General features: G+C 42.6%; 1 non-coding gene across 1 annotated transcript; it reads left to right on the forward strand.

Annotated features, from left to right (window-relative positions):
• The first annotated feature begins 276 nt into the window (after window positions 1–276).
• On the forward strand, window positions 277–383 carry LOC141658012 (small nucleolar RNA R71). The gene has a single exon (XR_012548923.1). It is a non-coding gene; the product is annotated as a small nucleolar RNA R71 (small nucleolar RNA).
• The last annotated feature ends 19,392 nt before the right edge of the window (window positions 384–19,775 follow it).

Below are 19,775 nucleotides of genomic sequence, written 5' to 3' on the forward strand. Positions count from 1 at the left end.
CTAGCCATAGCTTGTTCAAACTTCAAGTTGATTGTATCAATGTGAGCACTAAGTTGAGCACCCAATTGAGTAACGGAGTCCACTTCATGTTTTCCTCCTCTAGTAGCCTTGCGAGGTCTACTATATTGTGAATTATGGACCGCCATTTCCTCAATCTTGTTCCATGTTTGATTGTCATCAACTTCGGTGAACATTCCATTTGATCCCATATTGAGAATGTTCCTTGAATCTTCATATAAACCATTCCAAAATTGTTGCACTAAAAACCATTCGCTAAGTCCATGGTGAGGACATGAGCGACAAATACCTTTGAACCGCTCCCAAGCTTCATACAAAGATTCTTCATCCCTTTGCTTAAAACCCGTGATTTGAGCTCTTAGCATGTTAGTCTTTTCCGGTGGGTAGAATTTTTTGTAGAAAGCTAGAGCTAACTTCTTCCAAGAATCTATTCCAAGGGTGGCCTTATCAAGGCCCTTCAACCATTGCTTTGCGGTGCCGATTAACGAAAAAGGAAATAAGACCCATCTTATTTGGTCTTGAGTCACGCCCGTTTGAGAGATAGCATCACAATAATCGCAAAAGGTTTCCATATGAGAATGAGGGTCCTCACTAGGCATTCCCCCGAATTGGCTCCTCTCAACTAGTTGAATGAAGGCGGACTTGGCAATAAAATTACCGGTGAGATGTTGCGGTGTAGGAGTACCATTTGGTAGATTCTCCTCGGTGGGTATAGAGTGTGACGAGAATTTAGGCATTGTAGGTGGATTTTGTGTGGTATTGTTTAATGGGTTTTCTTCTCCTTCTATTGCGAAAGGATTGACAAACTCACTAGTGGGTTGAACAACTTCACCAACACCTCTCAAATTCCTCCTAACAAGTCTCCTATTATTCGTCAAGGTTCTTTCGATTTCACGGTCAAAAGGTAACAAATCACTTTGTAACCTTCTAGACATGCAAAATATCAAACAACTCGAAAACAATTAGAACAAACCTTGAGGAGTTTTACTTCCCCAAGGTGAAAAAGACACAACTAATAACAATAAAAGAAGTCTTAAATCAATTAAACACCGTCCCCGGCAACGGCGCCATTTTTGATCGAGGCCATTTCGTGTTCACAATTAAGTATATGTGGTCGTTGGTCAATGGTCGATACAAAACACAATTTATACTTCACAAACAACTCTACAATTAGTAAAGAGGCAAGTAAAGGTCGGATCCCAAGGGACGGGTATTGAAATGAGAATTCTATTGTAACTAGTAGTGTCTAGGGGTGTCACAAATTGGGTTGAAGTAGAAGGTTACTAAACTAGAATAACAATGAAAATAAACAAGCAAGATGAATAAAAAGGGGTGTAAACAATTGATTAAAAGCACTAGGGTGTCATGGGGTCATAGGGGAATCATGGGATATGATCATACAAACATGTTCTCAAATTATAAGCAAGCAATTATTGTTGTGATGGATTGAGTTGGGTTATATCTTACAATCCTAGGAAAGTTTGGGTCCGGAGCCGAATCGATTAGATTGTACAACACCTACAAGTCGACTTAATCTTTCCTACTCAACACATGCATGGTCTAACAAGACTCGAGTTGGGTTATGTCTTACAAGTCAAGTTGAAAGGATAGAAGATGATAGTAAATGCAAGGATTCATAGGCTTAGCATTTCATCAAATATAACATGTGCATGTATTAAGATCAAAACAAGCAAGCAAATAAGATATGAAAGCATATTGATTTAAGCATGAATCATTCCCCATGTTGGTTTCCCTAATCACCCATTAAACCCTAGCTAAGAGACTACTCACTCATTATCATGTTGATCATGCTAGAAAGGTTGTCAATCATACTAACATAATGAAACATGATGAATAAATGAAAGTAATTAACAATAATTAAAAAGGGATTAAGAGATTATACCTACTAATGATTCCAATAATAAAGCAAGAATAATAGAAGTACTTGAATCCTAGATTGAGAGGTTGTCAATCTCCCAATAATAACCCAAATAATCTTCAATTACCCAAAATAAAGGAAGAACAAGAGAGAGATTAAAGAACTAAAACTTGGATTAAAACTTGATTAATACTTGATTACAATATTGAAGAGAGATTTGATTGATATTAACTACACTAATTATTGATAAGAAGAACATGCTCCTCTAATTAGCCTAATGGGGTATTTATAGTGAAAATTAGGGAGGATGCATTAGGGTTAACTAAGGACTAAACTAGTAATTACACTTTTTAAGTTGAGCAAGGAGGACCCGGTATTTTTCGAGAGAAGGGCTTCTCTTTTCGTAGCTTGAAGAATGAAATCCGTCTTTGCATCTTGAAATCCGTGCGGATTAGAGTCGGGACGGCCGGATTTGGGATGGGCAATCCGAGCGGATTCAAGAGAGGGACGCTCGGATTGTGCTGGGCAATCCGAGCGGATTCCAAGGAGGGACGCTCGGATTGTGCTGGCTGGACGGACGGATTGTCTGCAATCCGTTCGGATTGTTGGTCAGCGTCAATTCTTCTTCTTTTTCTTCCCTTTTCTTCATAAATTCCTTGGGGATTTCCTTGGGGACGCAAGGATCTTTTCTCAACATTGTTCTTCTACTATGATATGTACAAAGGCCTTCTAGTCTTGTCTCTTCTTGATGCTTGGTCATTGAATACAATCAATTTAGCCTCGTTTTGCCAAGAAAATGCAAGATTCTTACTCCTTTCCTACCAAGGGATCAAAATCTCAAAGAATATGCAAAACAAAGAACTAAAGATAAGAAATGACCCAAATAGGCACTAAAAAGCATGGAAACAATGGTAATTCGGGGGCTAAATATGCGCCAATTATGGTCACATCACCTATTAACGTAGGAACAAACAACACACCTCAAGAACTTAGGATAGGGACAACCCTTGACCCCTCGGAAACACAACAGTTCATTAACCTCCTACACGAATACAAAGACGTATTCGCCTGGTCTTACAAAGACATGCCTGGGATCGACAGGGAGATTGAGGAGCACAGGATACCCATTAAACCCGGAGCTAAACGCGTAAAGCAAAAGTTGTGCCGGATGCGCCCTGAATGGGCCCTGAAAAGCAAGGAAGAAGTGGAGAAACAGCTCAAGGTTGGGTTCATCAAAGTGTCTGAATACTCTGACTGGGTGGCCAACATTGTTCCTGTACCCAAGAAAGACGGAAGAATTCGGGTTTGTGTCGACTTCAGGGATCTGAACAAAGCAAGTCCAAAAGATGACTTCCCTTTGCCACATGTTGACATCCTGGTGGATAATACCGCCGAGCACGCCCTCCTATCATTCATGGATGGGTATGCTGGGTACAACCAGATCAAAATGGCCGAGGAAGACATGCACAAAACTGCATTAACCACACAGTGGGGTACATAATGCTACACGGTCATGCCTTTTGGTCTAATCAACGCAGGAGCAACTTATCAAAGAACCGCTACCACTCTCCTACATGATATGATGTACAAGGAGGTAGAGGTGTATGTCGATGACATGATCGTCAAGTCAAAAGAGCGGGACGACCACATCAACGCCCTTCAGAAATTATTCGCTCGTCTGCAGAAATATAACAAGAGACTGAATCCTCAGAAATGTGCATTCGGGGTCACCTCCGGAAAACTCCTGGGACACGTCGTTAGCAAAAGAGGCATTGAGATTGATCCAACCAAAATCAAAGCCCTTCAACAAATGCCTCGGCCTAAGAACGAGAAGGAGATTTGGGGATTCCCCGGTCAAGTTCAATACATCAGCCGCTTCATAGCCAAGCTCACCATGATTTATGAACCAATCTTCAAGAAGCTTCGCGCCTCCGATCATACGGATTGGGACGACGATGGTCAAAAGGCCTTCGACAGGATAAAGGAAATCCTATTAAAACCTCCTGTCCTCATGCCACCTCAACAAGGAATCCCCTTATCCCTATACCTGACTGTCACCGACACAACCATGGGAGCAATGCTAGCACAAACAGTCGACGGCGAAGAACGAGCTATCTACTACATCAGCAAAAAGTTCATCGAGTATGAGGCAAAGTACACCCAACTGGAAAAGACATGCCTTGCCCTAGTATGGTCAACAAAAAAGCTGCGGCACTACATGCTCAGCTACATGGTTCACATCTACTCCAAAATGGACCCGGTCAAATACATCTTCGAAAAACCCGTACTAAACGGAAGGCTGTCTAGATGGACACTCATGCTATCCGAATTTGATCTCAAGTTCGCACCCCTCAAGGTTATCAAGGGAAGGGCAGTCGTCGATTTTATAGCAGAAAATCTCGTCAACGAGGATCCAACGATCGACACATGGTCACTTCCTGACGAAGACATCCTTTGTGCTGACTCCGACGCATGAGACCTATACTTCGACGGTGCATCGAATCTGAGAGGCTTCAGGGTAGGAATCCTTCTAATATCACAAGAGGGAGAACATGTTCCGATCTCGGTCAAACTAGACTCTGCCGTCACCAACAATGCCGTCGAATATGAAGCATGCCTCATCGGCCTACAAGCAGCCATAACACTTGGCATTAAGAGACTAAGGGTCCACGACGATTACTCACTCATCATCAATCAGGTGTCCGAATCATGGAAAATCCAAAGTGACAGCTTAGCACCCTACCAAGCAAAGATCAATCAAGAGGCTGAGTTCTTCGATCAAGTCGACTACTTCCACTTACCACAAGAGGAAAATCAATTTGCGGATGCCCTGGCAAAACTTGCCGCGCTCGTCAACATACCCAACAATATGACATCGATGCCCCTATGTGTCGAGAGAAGGAGCGAGCTAGCTCACATTTGCGCCATCAACAACGACGAGGAAAACCATGTCGAACCTTGGTACCAAGCCATCCTCAACTACAAAACCAAAAACGAATTCCCTCCCAAGTCTGATACAAGAGGACAAAGAGCCATCCATTTACTTGCATCACAATTCATGATAAACCAAGAACAACTATGCAAAAGAACACCCCAAGGGATCCTCCTCCTTTGCATCGACCATCACAAAGCCAAAAAGGTCATGGGAGAGGTCCACGACGGAGAATGTGGCCCTCATACGAGCGCAATGATGTTGGCCCGAAAAATCATGCGGTTAGACTACTACTGGACCACCATGGAAGCTGATTGCCGCAACTACGTCAAACATTACCACAATTGCCAAATCTTCGCCAACATACAACACATACCACCATCCCTCTTATACACCATGACATCACCCTGGATTTTCTCGACCTGGGGCATCGACATCATCGGGAAAGTCAACCCGATAGGCACCAAAGGACATTGCTTCGTCCTCGTCGCCATCGACTACTTCACCAAATGGGTGGAATCACAGTCCTATGTAGTCTTGACCGCTAAAGAAGTGGCCAAGTTCATCCAGGACAACATCATCTGCAGATACGGGGTACCCCATGAAATCATCAGCGACCAAGGCTCTCACTTTCGGGCGGAAACACAAGCCTTGCTGGACAAATACAAGATCAAACGACATCGATCATCCCCCTACCGTCCCCAAACCAACGAAACGGTGGAGGCAGCAAACAAAACTCTTGTCACCATTATCAAAAAGATGCAAGATAATTACCGTGATTGGCCGAGCAAACTCCCTTTTGCACTCTGGGGATACCGAACCTCCATTCGAACACTCACAGGAGCCACAACCTTCTACCTAGCATACGGCATAAGGTGGTTCAACCAGTAGAGTTGGAGGTCCCATCTCTACGCATCCTACTGGAGAGTCAAGTTCCTGAGGCGGAATGGACCCGACGAAGGTTCGAACAACTCACGCTTCTAGACGAATGACGACTCAACGCCTTTCACAACGTCCAGCTATTCCAACGGCGTATACAACGGGCATTCAACAAAAAGGTTAAACCCAGGAACATCAAGGAAGGCGACTTGGTCCTCAAGTCGGTCCGAGCACCGTTACCCGTCGATCCGAGGGTCGAGGGGGAAATTCAAACTCAATTGGGCCGGGCCATATCTGGTCAAGAAAATACATTCGGGGGGCGCAGTGAGACTGAGTGACCTAGACGGGGAGGATTTTACAAACCCGACCAACCTAGACCAACTCAAGAAATACTACCCTTGAACCTTAGCGACCAACAACCTCACCCTAGTTTTACAACTAACGACCACCTTATCCCTTTCAAGTCAAGTTCCTCAACGCGTTCTGATTTGAAATTGCATGTTTTATCGAGTTTAAGTTGCGGCACCTTGCTCATTGTAAATGTCCTTTGATCTGTCAAAGGTAATCATCCATTTGTACTAAACCAAAACACCTGAACTACGAGCTTGGTTTAATTTCACCTTTTTCAGGTGGATACGTAGGCAGTCCTTTCTTATGCAAGAAGGATACAACCACAAAACCAAAATAAACTTACAAAAATTTTCGAACTACGATCATGGTTTGATTTCATCTTTTCAGGTGGATACGTAGGCAGCCCTTTCTTATGCAAGAAGGATACAACCACAAAACCCAAATAAATTTACAAAATATTTCGAACTACGAGCATGGTTTGATTTCACCCTTTTCAGGTGGATACGTAGGCAGTCCTTTCTTACACAAGAAGGATACAACCATCCCCATAATCAAGAAAAAAACCACATAAAAAAACATCCTCATAATAAAAAAAAACACATCAAAAAAATCCCCATAATAAAAAAAACATCCCCGTAATAAAAAAAAATCCCCATAATAAAAAAAAAACATCCCCACATACAAAAAAATCACCCATATCAACTTCAAAAAAAAAAAGAAAAAATGGAAAAACATTCCCTTTTCCACAAAAATACAAAAAAGAAGCCTTTCTCCCTTCCCACAAAAATCCCACCCCCCAAGTGCAATGTTTAGGATAATTCAAGCCGAATTGCCTTTACAAAATGGATGGAAGAAGCAAGCGTTCACAACTCTTTTAACACAAGCAATCCTCTTATTTAATTAATAATGAGAAGGATTACATATTCAACAACAAATAGAGCTCGACAAATCTACAACTTGTCAAAACTAAGGTGTCGACTAAGACACCTCACATAGTAAAACTAGCACAAAACACACAATACATAGCTAGTACAACATAATAAAAATCACAACACTAATACAACATAATAATAAAATAGGTAATGGAGATCTTCATTCTTCCATTCTACCTTTGCCTTTTCCCTCGGGGTACATCTTCCCCTTATTCTTCTTGTTGGCCCGCCTAGCATGAACTTCCTCTTCAGAATGGATCCTCAACGGATCTACAACGGCGACGGCCTCCGGTCTCTTGCATGACCCCATACTCGGTCCGAGGCGAGCCCATACACGGCCCACTACCCCTTTGGGATCCGAGCTTCTCCTCTTTGGTGGTCTCATCACATCCGGGCTAGCTCCATCAACAAAGTCGTCAAAGAAGGCACGATTGGCCTTGCCAACCTCTCTATACTTCAAATCAACAACCTCGTCCTTACGAGACTTGGACCTTTCCTCCAAGGTTTGAGCTCTTGACCACTTGACATAAGCGGGAGTCACCCATGTCATGGCAACGGGGTTTGACACCTCCCAAAGCGGTCGAGTGGCCCACCACCTTTCAAAGCCTCCACAAGCTCGGAGTTCCGAAAAACACTCTCTTGGACGAGAGTATCTTGAGAGGACACCTTTTGTTGACGCCCCATTTGCCTCATAAGCCTTTCGAAATAAATGAAGGAAGCAACCTTCAAACCCACCACCATCAAAGAGCAAGAACTAGCAACTAAAGCGGGCAACCTCGTGAAGGACCTCAAGTGCCACCATGGCACCATCCAACGGATATGAGGACCGCCCTCCTCCACCAATCTCGAGGTCCAATAGGCCTCGGTGGATGCAAAACTATCTGAGTACAACTTCTTCCTCATGGTAAGGTGACAGAAAGAATAAGAAGAAGAATCGCCCGGAGGCTCTACATACCTTAGCCTCTCCAATAGCCATACTTGGAGGATCCTTGGGGATCCAAACGAGGGAGCTTCTCCACAAGAGCCCTTCTTGTCCAAAGTTTGGATGATCTCGCCAAGCACCAACCATGATGGATCTCTACCATGCTCCATTTGCTCAATCACATGCACAAGGGTCATACTACCATAGCATGTTGACCCCTCCTTCTTCAAAGCATCAACAAAGAGGTACGCGTGCACTAGGTAAAAGGTAAGAGCCCTTCTCCTAGCCATCTCCGAGACATTGACATCCAACCGACGGAGAAAATGTTGATAAGAGCCAACATATCCACACCATGAGGAGAAAGGAGGAAATTGATTTGACTTGTTGAAAAGCCCAACATCGAATGAAACTTCTCCTTATAACACAACCGAGTCGGGGGAAGCACCGGAACATAACCTAGCCACCCACCTATGTCACCTACTTCTTTGGCAAGAGGACAAATTTCACCTTTCGGGAAGACGAAAACGTGATGTTTCGAATCCCAAAACCGAGAGCATGCTTCAAGAAACGAGGATTTTACCTTGACTTGACGAAGCGCCAACAATTGACCAACTCCCATAACAACGAGTTGATACTTTTAGAGAGGTGACAAATCCTGACACCAATGTCGCAACCTATTTTCAGAAGCATCCATGAATGATTTTGTGGAAGAAGAAGAAAGGTTTTTGTAGAGATGTTTATTGTATTACGGATGATGAAACAATGAAGCACATACGTCCCTATTTATACAAAACAATCAGCGCTTTTTTCCGAAAAAAGGGGAAGCTAACTTCTATCATCCGTGCCTCGCGCCTCTTTGGGCTGTTCCTCAGAATTCGCACCTTGAATTGTCCCTTTCAAGTTGTGTTTCTTCCTGACACCTCAAACCTCCCGCCACAGGACTCGCGCCTCTTCAGGCCTATCCATGATGTTTTGTGTTTTCTCACACTCACATTTCCTTGTTTTCGCGTTTTACGAAATCTGATACTGTCGTTTGTGGACCAAAAATAAACCTAAATATACTAACGGAAGCTAGTGATAAGTAGGGTCGATTCTCCACAAGGAGGCAAGATATCTGTCTAAAGGTCCGTCTATTTAAGTCACAATATGGGGGTTTTGATTTTGATTTCTAAACTACTAAAAGATTAAAGGAAAGAGAAATTAAGCATGAGCAATAAAAGTGAGAAATACAATAAGAGTGATCAAATAAGAGAGGGTATGCCAGGATTTCGGTTCACCATGGTAGTCTATCGACTCAGTTGCAAATAGCCTAAACAATCTATTGTGAGAAGGATAAGGGAAAGGTCCTTCCGGTCCACTTTCTATCCTAGTTTTCCACTAACTTAACTTCCGTCCTCATTAGGGTAGTCTACTGTTCATAGCAGGTCTATTTATTCCAATCTTCCGATCTAGGAGTAAAGATAACCAGATTAATGTAATTTAGAAGCGTGCACTCAACTAAATTGGTGTTACACTTAAATTGCTATGGGGACAGATTCTCACATATAAATTATCTAGCCTATTCGCTACATCGTCACAATCCTACCATGGATTCCCTAATCCTAACATAAAGAGAATTAGCTACTCATGTTATTAATGGTGTCAACAATAATAATAATAAGCATGCTAATAGAAGACATAATGAAACGACAACAGTAAAGCATAAACAAGATTAGAGCAAAAGTAATAATAGAAGAACAAGAATTAAAGCAAACAAAGTATTAAGATTAAGAGTAGAGGAATGACTACAATCTTAAGATTCCGGCGTAAAGAACGATCCGAAAAGCAAAGCAAAAAGGTATGAGAGATTAAGCAGCCAAAAGTAATTAAGAGAAGTGTTAAGTGTCAAAAAGGATGTTTATTAACCTAATCTCGACTCCCTAATATAGAGGAGCGAAAATACTTAACAAAATAAACCAACACGGGTTACTAAAACCCGCACAAGACAACAAACTTCTCGATCGAGTGGATTCAGACCACTCGATCGAGGTCTTCTCCAGCAATTCCTCTCGATCGAGCAATTAAAGCTCTCGATCGAGGAACTTCAATAAGGCACATATCGACCGAGCTCCTGGGATCACTTGATCGACCACTCGTGTCAGCCAAACCACTCGATCGACCCTCAATTCTTCTCGATCGAGTGCTTTTCCATCAAATCAGCCTCTAACTCGTCTTTGGCAGCTTCCTTGACCTTCCTTTACGCACCCCAAGGCATGAATCTCGCTCCAATAACTCCCGTCTCCTTATAATGCATGCTGAATAAGACGAATAGGGCGCGGTTTCACTACTTTCAGGCTCATTTATGCAAATTAGACAAAACAAACCAAAGTAGCCAATTCGGGGCATTTTGCAATACATAACGGTACAAAAAGGCATAGAAATGCGTTCAATAAAAGGCTAAATGGTCTATATAAATTGCACGTATCAAATCTCCCCAAACCGAACCTTTACTCGTCCTCGAGTAAACTAAATGAAAACTAATGGAACGGAAAAGAAAACTCAGAACTAGCTATAACTTGTCTACTTGAACCAATTTAATGCAATCAAAAATTAACAGTCATAGCCACAACAGTCAATACGCAAACGAGTTATATGATGTCCATAAATAAAGCTGACCTATCGACCTTGCAAGACCAACAAAATCAGACTCTCACGGGGTCACTCTTCTCTCATGAAGCAAAGGGTGAAATATATGTATAAGAGAGAAAGAGAATACAGTCACTCACCTAACTGCGACCTACATAACATGCATGCAACAATAATGACAGACGATTCAAGCACTATACACACATTCCAACCAACAATGTCCGTCACAGCCAAGGGCTTACAAATAATATGGGAAAGTGAGGCAACAAGTGAGAAGAGGCAAAACAAATTATGGAAATGTGGAGGTAAAGTGTCAAGCCAGTTCCTAAACAAGACCAAATAAAACCATCCGAATCTCAGCTGACTAGAAAACAAAGCACAAGTACCCTTCATGGCACACAACTCACTAACCAAATACACTATCTCCTCAAAAAGATGTAAATAAGGACAGAGGAGTGAGACCGTCACAAACTTCCCTTTTTTAATACGGTCTCATTTTTTCAAAAACAACTAACTTTTTTCATTTTTTCTTTATTTTTTTTTCTTCTGCATCACGTCTGATTTCCAATTCTTTTTCAACTTTTTTTTTCTTTTTCTTTTCTTTCATACGTTTCTTTTTTTTTCCATCTTTTTCTCATTCTTCTCATTTCACCAACTCCAAACAACGAAAATAGGCCAAACTCGCACAAAAATGAATATACCGCAAAAGTCACACTAAACTAGCTTGACAAGGCAGGCTGAATTTTGGGTGTAGCTAATGGGTCAAAAAGGCTATATTTGGCTAAAGTGGAGCTAAATGGGTGAAAATGAAAGAAAGGGAAAATTTACAAGCACCTCCCTGCATGTGACACCGGCCACAAACCCGAATGTATGCATTTGACAAGAAATCGAATTTCATAAATGTGCAAAAATGATGAACATGTTATGCAAGGAGTACTACTATCAATTTCTAATGAACTGGTCATGAATGTCAGCGGTTATATGGCTCTAAATCTCAGAAATTGTAAAGTAGGTTGCCAATTTATCAGGTCAAGTCTACGCAGTCAGCTAAATTTGAACAAAAACTCGTAGATATGCGCAAGACTAAGCTAATAACTGTCAATTAAATGCAAGGCTCAAGTAAAAATGACAAGTTAAAGTGCAATATCATCACGAAAATCTACCGTTCCGACTAACCTATATGCAAAATAAAACGTGAATATTTTGAATTTTTTGAAATTTCCTACTTTTTTTGAATTTTTATGATTTTTAAAAGAAATAAATACAATGCAAGCAGAAAAAGGAAACGTGAATGCAAAAACAAATACAAATGCAGACTCAAAGGATGCATTACCCTCCACAAACCAAAACGGACAACGCCCTCGTTGTCCTCCAGCATACACAAGTAGATATACAATGGGAAAGGGGTAAAAACAACCAATAAATGCATGAAAAACAATGAATAAAAAGGAGACAAAAATAAATAAAAGAGCAAGAAGGTACTTACAAAACACGAACTTCCCCAAACCAGCCAGAAAACTGGGGAAGTGAGTAGACCAGTTGCTACTCGTCGCCGTCGTCCTCCTCGTCCACCACCGTGAAATCTGGGTCCACCTCCAGCTCCCTCCTCCTCGTCTCTTCAGCTCGTACTCTCTCCTCCTCCTCAGCGGTGTCTGCCTCGCTGGCTGTGGGTACCCCTCAGCTGGATACCGGTAGAAAGACGGGTGTGGCCAGCCCTCAGGGAAAGGACGTCCTGTCCTCATGTGATGCTCGTATAAAGGGAACAAAGCAAGTGCAATGTCCCTCTCCATACGAGCATGCCTATTAAGAAGCTTAAGAAGCAAACCGTTATGGCGCCCTTGGTCTAGGACCGCGGACGCCTCAAAAGGTGGAGGTGGAACAAAATTAGCCGGATAAACCGGCTGTGAAGTGTCAGGAGTAGGAGTGGGAGTAGGGATCGGGGTAGGAATGGCCGTGGAAGTCTGGCCACCCGAAGAAGGTGTGGATCCCTCTCTGGTCTCTGGTCTCTTCCGCTTCTTAGAAGCGGACATGGTAGGAGGTGGAGCAAGTGTGAGGTGGTAGAAGGGTAGTGGTGGAGCCAACCTACCCCTAACAGTAGGTAAAGGGACAAGACTGGGTAGGGTGCTGCAAGGTAAGGTCTCGGACAAGGAACCACATATCTTCCAAGTCTGCTGGTTAGAAGCAAGCCAAGTCAAAGACAACATAGCTGCCTGGTCAAGGTACCTATCAGTGTCTAGGTGCTGTAAGTCACGAGGGAAGACGGGGAAGATAGAATAGGCAAGAAAGGTGGCTATGCCACTGCAGACAATGGTGCCCGAAGTTTTCTGCCCCACAGTATGAAAATACTGAGCAGTCAAATAGGCGATGTTAAGCACAAAGGGGCCCTCGCTATCGAAGTTCAGATAGCCCCCAAGAATAGACAACTCAATGTTGTTCACATTGTTCGGTTCTTTACGGAAAAAAATGGTCCCACCAATGAGACCCAAGAAGTAACGGGCCGGGGGAATGTGGATATGAGCGAGCTTGCGCTCCTCATAAGGTGTATGTGCCAAGGTCTGCCACAAGATGCGTAGAACCTTCCTAGGAGGGTCCCAGTCACCGGTAGAAGACATACCTAACCTACTGCCAAACTCTTCTAGGGTCCAAGTCGTGGTCCGGTTAAACAACCGGAAGGAAATACAAGAACTACCCTGGTCAGTGGCGTATGCGCCGGCAGAAAAGGTGAAGGAGCTGAAAAACTCGAGGGTCAGCTCCCTGTAGGCCGTGGCATTCATGGTAATCAGGCCAGCCATCCCCGTCCCATTCAATATCTCAACTATGGGCTCGTAAATACCTAACCTCTCAAGCGACTTACGACACAAAAATTTTGTTGAAGCAAAATCACAACTCTCTAAAGCAAAGAAACGAGTACGATGTATAGCGTTAACAAAACGTACCTCGGGGTAATCGGGGTGCGGGTAAAGTGATTCATCGACACGAATCGTGACCCGGCCAGCAGCGGGTGTGGCTCGTCCACGACCCCGTCCGCTAGTACCTGAAGAAGAAGCCCGTCCAGTAGCGGGGCGAGGTACTAAAGCAGCCCAGTAAGCGGCTGTGACAACTGGTGACGATGCAGCAGGGGTCGTCACCGGAGTAGACACGGTACCAGCAGTAAAAGGAGCAGCTGTACTAGTAGAGGAAGCGAAAACAGAGCTAGCAGCAGTGGTAGCAGAAACCGTGGAGGCTGAAACAAAGCTAGCAGCAACAGGAGCAGAGCTAGCGACATGAGTAGTAGTAGTACCAGTAGTAACAGTAGGAGAAACAGCAGAGAAAACAACGGTACTAACATTCAGAGTGACGGTGGTAACAACAGGGACCACCGTCTCAGTCGTGTATGGGGAAGCAGTCGAGCTAGTTGAGGGAAGGGAGCTACTTTCCATCTTAATCAAGCAAGCAATGGGGGAATTCGATCAATTAAACAAATGAAACACAAAAACCCCAAAATCAGACGGATTTTCGAACTAAATCGCAAAACCCTAAACCCTAAATACTCAATTAAACTCGAAATAAGCAAATAATCAACCAAAGAGTAAAGGGGAACACTTACTTGATGAATGCCCACAACAATTAAGCAACAAAATCGACAAGAAGTAATGCTAATGACGGATTTTGATAAAAAACCCGCAAAACCCTAATTGCCCGAAATCAAGCACAACCAAAATGAAATTTTAAGGGGAAAAGTGAGGGCTTTGTCGATTTAATATCAAGGAAAATAATGTGGGTATTAGATATAGTATTAAGGGAAGATTAAGGGAGGAAAATGGGGATTTTATCGCACAAAAATCGCATAAGGGGTAGAGCAAATGAAGAAAAGAAATTAGAATGAAAAATAGAAGTTAAAGAATTAACTTCCTGCGTGTTATAGACAATTTCACTCGATCGAGTGATTTAAAACCACTCGATCGAGAACTCTGGCCTTCAATCTGCTCGATCGAACAAACTTCCTTTCGATCGATTATTCTTCATTTTTGCCATTTCGATCGAGTAACTTAATCTACTCGATCGATCACTATTCATGGGCATTCCTCTCGATCGAGTACAAAAAGTACTCGATCGAGTTGTTTTCTCGTATAGCTCATCCCAATGCGACATAATTTCCCCAAACCTGCATAAAAACACGCAAAAACATATCCCGACAATACCAAATCACAAAATAAGCAGTCTATAGTCGATATTCGCTAAGCTAAAAAAACTAATGTCTAACAATTCTCAAAACTCAATAAAGAAATCCAACGGAAATTCAAATTTTAGAAGTTATTACACGGGGCATTCCCCACTTACTTCCCAAAACACTTGATAGCCCATAAGAGGGCTTCGATCTGGAGGAGGTCCCTTCAAACATCTCGGACCGTCCTCTTCGATCGCCATGAGTTTGAATTTGAAATGATAGAAGGAGAATAGTTGACATCCACGTATGCACGAACTTTATTCTTCCTCTTGTCTTTCCCATCGACATTGGCTTCTTCCCCAGCACTTTGATTGACTTTAATTGCACTTTGACCATCATCGACTCCAACATCCACTTTATCTGTATCTGCAGCAAAGAAAACAGAAGAATGTCCCTCCTTTTCGCTCTCAGTCTGAGGCGGAGGTGTTATAATAGCAGCACAAAATTCAACATTCTCAGCTGGAGTCTCTTTATATCGAGTCAATAGACGATAGGGCATTGCAAGGGTGAGCTTGCATGGGGGCCCTACGAGATTTAGATCGGTGAAAAATCAATTCTTCATCTCCTACCCGAAATGTGAGTGTCTTCCCCCCGACGTCGATCACTGCACGAGCAGTGAATAAAAATGGTCTCCCTAAAATGATAGGGGTGTGAGTGTCCTCGGGGATGTCAATCACTACAAAGTCTACGAGAATAAAGAATCTCCCGATCTTGACAGGTATGTCCTCTATAACTCCTAATGGCCGTGATATACTATGGTCGACCATCTGAACGGTCATGTTAGTGCAATTAAATTAGGTCAAACCGAGTCTCCTAGCGAGAGACAAAGGTAAGACGCTCACACTAGCACCTAGATCGCATAACACGTTATCAATCAAATGGGTACCTTTATGACATGGAATTGAGAAGCTACTTGGGTCGTGGCAACTTATTTTGAACTAAGGCAGTCCTTACTTCAGTTAAAGCTACCGTCTCATGATCATTTATGTGCCTCTTACGTGTCAAAATTTCTTTCATAAATTTCATATAAGAGGGTACCTGGGTAAGCATCTCGGCGAACGGAACATTGACATGTAGGCTTTTCAAGAGCTCGGCAAATTTCCCGAACTGTTGATTAGCTTTGTTGTTCTGTAATCGCCTTGGAAAGGGCACAGTGATAGGAATTTCGAGCCCTTTATTCCTTTCTTCCAATGTCTCAGCCGGTTCAAACTCTTTTTCACTCGATCGAGTCTTTTTACCTCTCCATCGAGGCCTTTCAGGAGACTTTTCACTCGATCGGGCATTATCAGCTTCTCGATCGAGTTCCTCAATATCAACAGTGTTCGATGGAGGCACAATTCCACTCGATCGAACAGTTTCTTCAGAATTTCCACTCGATCGAGTGGTTTCAACCTCTTGATCGATTCCTTCAATATCCAGTTTACTTGATCGACCCTCAGAACCATTCGATCGAGTAATATCAACAGCTTTTCTACTCGATCGACCACCAAAAATCAGTCGATCGAGTATTTTCTTCGTGCTAGGCATATTTTCAGCAATAGATGCCTGTTCATCATCCGCAACAGCACTCCTCGGGTCTGATACGTCCTCAAAAGTTGACAATTTTGGTCCTTTATAAGAACGACCAATTTGCAGGTTAATTAAATTTATCGTCTCATGTGGATTCTTCTCGGATTGAGACGGTAAATGACCCGGGTTCCTCGTGGATTGGCTCACGGTCATATGAGCAACTTGAGTTTCAAGTGACTTAATCGAAGCTTCCTTTTGTTGGTCACTCATTTGCAGCTGCTTAGTTAATGATTGAATCATCGAATTTAACTCACCAATTCACTAACTCCACTTGAGGAAGCTCCTTGATGTGGTGGTGGAAAAGATGGAGGCTTTATAAAGCCTTTCTGAGCTTTATGAGGAGGGACATATGGTTGTTGCTGCTGCGGTGGAGGAGTAGGATTAAGAACATTCTGACTGGTCCACCTTAGATTGGGATGGACCGCCCCTTGGTTATTGTAATAGGAACCTCCTCCTTACCTATATTACTGAAAGGCAAGGACTTGTTCTTTTTCTGTCAGACAGTCAACAGCAGTGTGACTGTCATTGCTCCCACATCTCTCACAAGTGACAGTTTCCTGTCTAGTCAACAAATGAACCGTCTGTTGATCACCAGCTTGATGCAACTCCAACCTATCAAAACGAGCATTCATGGCTTCCAGCTGAGCCACAACAGCATTGTCGACTGAGTGCACCGTCCGAATACCGTCCCTCGGGTTCGCATACTCAGCACAATGGGTCGCCATCTCCTCAATAATGCCCCATCCCTTATCATCATCAATATTCTTTTGGAATCTCCCATTAGATGAGGCATCAAGTATAGCACGGTGGTCATCATACAACCCATTATGGAATTGGTTGCACAAAAACCACTGATCAAATCCATGGTGAGGAGGAGACCTCACCAGCTTTTTGAAACGACACCAAGCTTCATAGAAATTCTCATCAGGTGCCTGTTTGAAAATCATAATCTTTCCTCTCAGTTGATTAGTACGTTGTGGAGGAAAGTACCTTTTATAAAAGGCAAGAGCAAGAGTCTCCCAGTTGGTAATACCGGCTGCAGTGCGATCGAGATCAGTGAGCCACTCCCTGGCTCCGTCAGTCAATGAAAAAGGAAATAAGACTTCCTTTATCTTGTCTTGGGTCACTCCCTTAGTGGCGGGAATGGTAGAAAAATAGTCAGTAAAGACCTCCATATGTTTTCGCGGATCTTCACCCGCCACACCTCGATACAAGTTCCTTTCTACCAAATTTATATAAGAAGGACGGATATCAAAAGTGTTACCATCCTCTGTCGCGAGCTTAGAACCTTTGGGAATCGAGGCAGCTGTGGGCTCTCAGTGACTCGCAATGTTAGGCATCTTTACTGGCATAGTAGCAGAAATAGAATTGTCTTCTTCATAAGATGGGTCTTCTGCAAAAAGAAAGTGTTGTAGCTTGAGTTCGAAAGTGCTCAATTCTTCCTTTCGAATCTTTCTTTGCAAATGGAGTCTATGCCGAAAAGATCTCTCTGGCTCAGGATCAGCTGGGACTAATTCCGACCTGTTTGACCTGGGCATACACAACACTGAAAGAAATAAGTGAGAACTGCCTCAAGGAATGAAAATTCTCTGAGACGGATAAAAATAAACGAAACAAAAAGGCAGATAGGGCTATTGTCTCCCCGGCAACGGCGCCAAAATTTGATACTGTCGTTTGTGTACCATACTAACGGAAGCTAGTGATAAGTAGGGTCGATTCTCCACAGGGAGGCAAGATATCTGTCTAAAGGTCCGTCTATTTAAGTCACAATATGGGGGTTTTGATTTTGATTTCTAAACTACTAAAAGATTAAAGGAAAGAGAAATTAAGCAGGAGCAACAAAAGTGAGAAAATACGATAAGAGTGATCAAATAAGAGAGGGTATGCCAGGATTTTGGTTCACCATGGTAGTCTATCGCCTCGGTTGCAAATAGCCTAGACAATCTACTGTGAGAAGGATAAGGGAAAGGTCCTTCCGGTCCACTTTCTATCCTATATTTCCACTAACTTAACTTCCGTCCTCATTAAGGTAGTCTACTGTTCAGAGCAGGTCTATTTATTCTAATCTTCCGATCCAGGAGTAAAGATAACCAGATTAATGTAATTTAGAAACGTGCACTCAACTAAATTGGTGTTACACTTATATTGCTATGGGGACAGATTCTCACATATAAATTATCTAGCCTATTCGCTACATCGTCACAATCCTACCATGGATTCCCTAATCCAAACATAAAGAGAATTAGCTACTCATATTATTAGTGGTGTCAACAATAATAATAATAATAAGCATGTTAATGGAAGACATAATGAAACGACAACAGTAAAGCATAAACAAGATTAGGGCAAAAGTAATAATAGGAGAACAAGAATTAAAGCAAACAAAGTATTAAGATTAAGAGTAGAAGAATGATTATAATCTTAAGATTCCGGCGTAAAGAACGATCCGAAAAGCAAAGCAAAAAGGTATGAGAGATTAAGCAGCCAAAAGTAATTAAGAGAAGTGTTAAGTGTCAAAAAGGATGTTTATTAACCTAATCTCGACTCCCTAATATAGAGGAGCGAAAATACTTAACAAAATAAACCAACACGGGTTACTAAAACCCGCACAAGACAACAAACTTCTCGATCGAGTGGATTCAGACCACTCGATCGAGGTCTTCTCCAGCAATTCCTCTCGATCGAGCAATTAAAGCTCTCGATCGAGGAACTTCAATAAGGCACATATCGACCGAGCTCCTGGGATCACTCGATCGACCACTCGTGTCAGCCAAACCACTCGATCGACCCTCAATTCTTCTCGATCGAGTGCTTTTCCATCAAATCAGCCTCTAACTCGTCTTTGGCAGCTTCCTTGACCTTCCTTTACGCACCCCAAGGCATGAATCTCACTCCAATAACTCCCGTCTCCTTATAATGCATCTTTGAATAAGACGAAAGGCGCGGTTTCACTACTTTCGGGCTCATTTATGCAAATTAGACAAAACAAACCAAAGTAGCCAATTCGGGGCATTTTGCAATACATAACGGTACAAAAAGGCATAGAAATGCGTGCAATAAAAGGCTAAATGGTCTATATAAATTGCACGTATCAAATCTCCCCAAACCGAACCTTTACTTGTCCTCGAGTAAACTAAATGCAAACTAATGGAACGGAAAAGAAAACTCAGAACTAGCTATAACTTGTCTACTTGAACCAATTTAATGCAATCAAAAATTAACAGTCATAGCCACAACAGTCAATACGCAAACGAGTTATATGATGTCCATAAATAAAGCCGACCTATCGACCTTGCAAGACCAACAAAATCGGACTCTCACGGGGTCACTCTTCTCTCATGAAGCAAAGGGTGAAATATATGTATTACTCACCTTCGACCTACATAACATGCATGCAACAATAATGACATGACGATTCAAGCACTATACACACATTCCAACCAACAATGTCCGTCACGACC

The sequence above is a fragment of the Silene latifolia genome, chromosome 5, assembly GCF_048544455.1.
Source record: "Silene latifolia isolate original U9 population chromosome 5, ASM4854445v1, whole genome shotgun sequence".
Lineage (NCBI taxonomy): Eukaryota > Viridiplantae > Streptophyta > Magnoliopsida > Caryophyllales > Caryophyllaceae > Silene > Silene latifolia.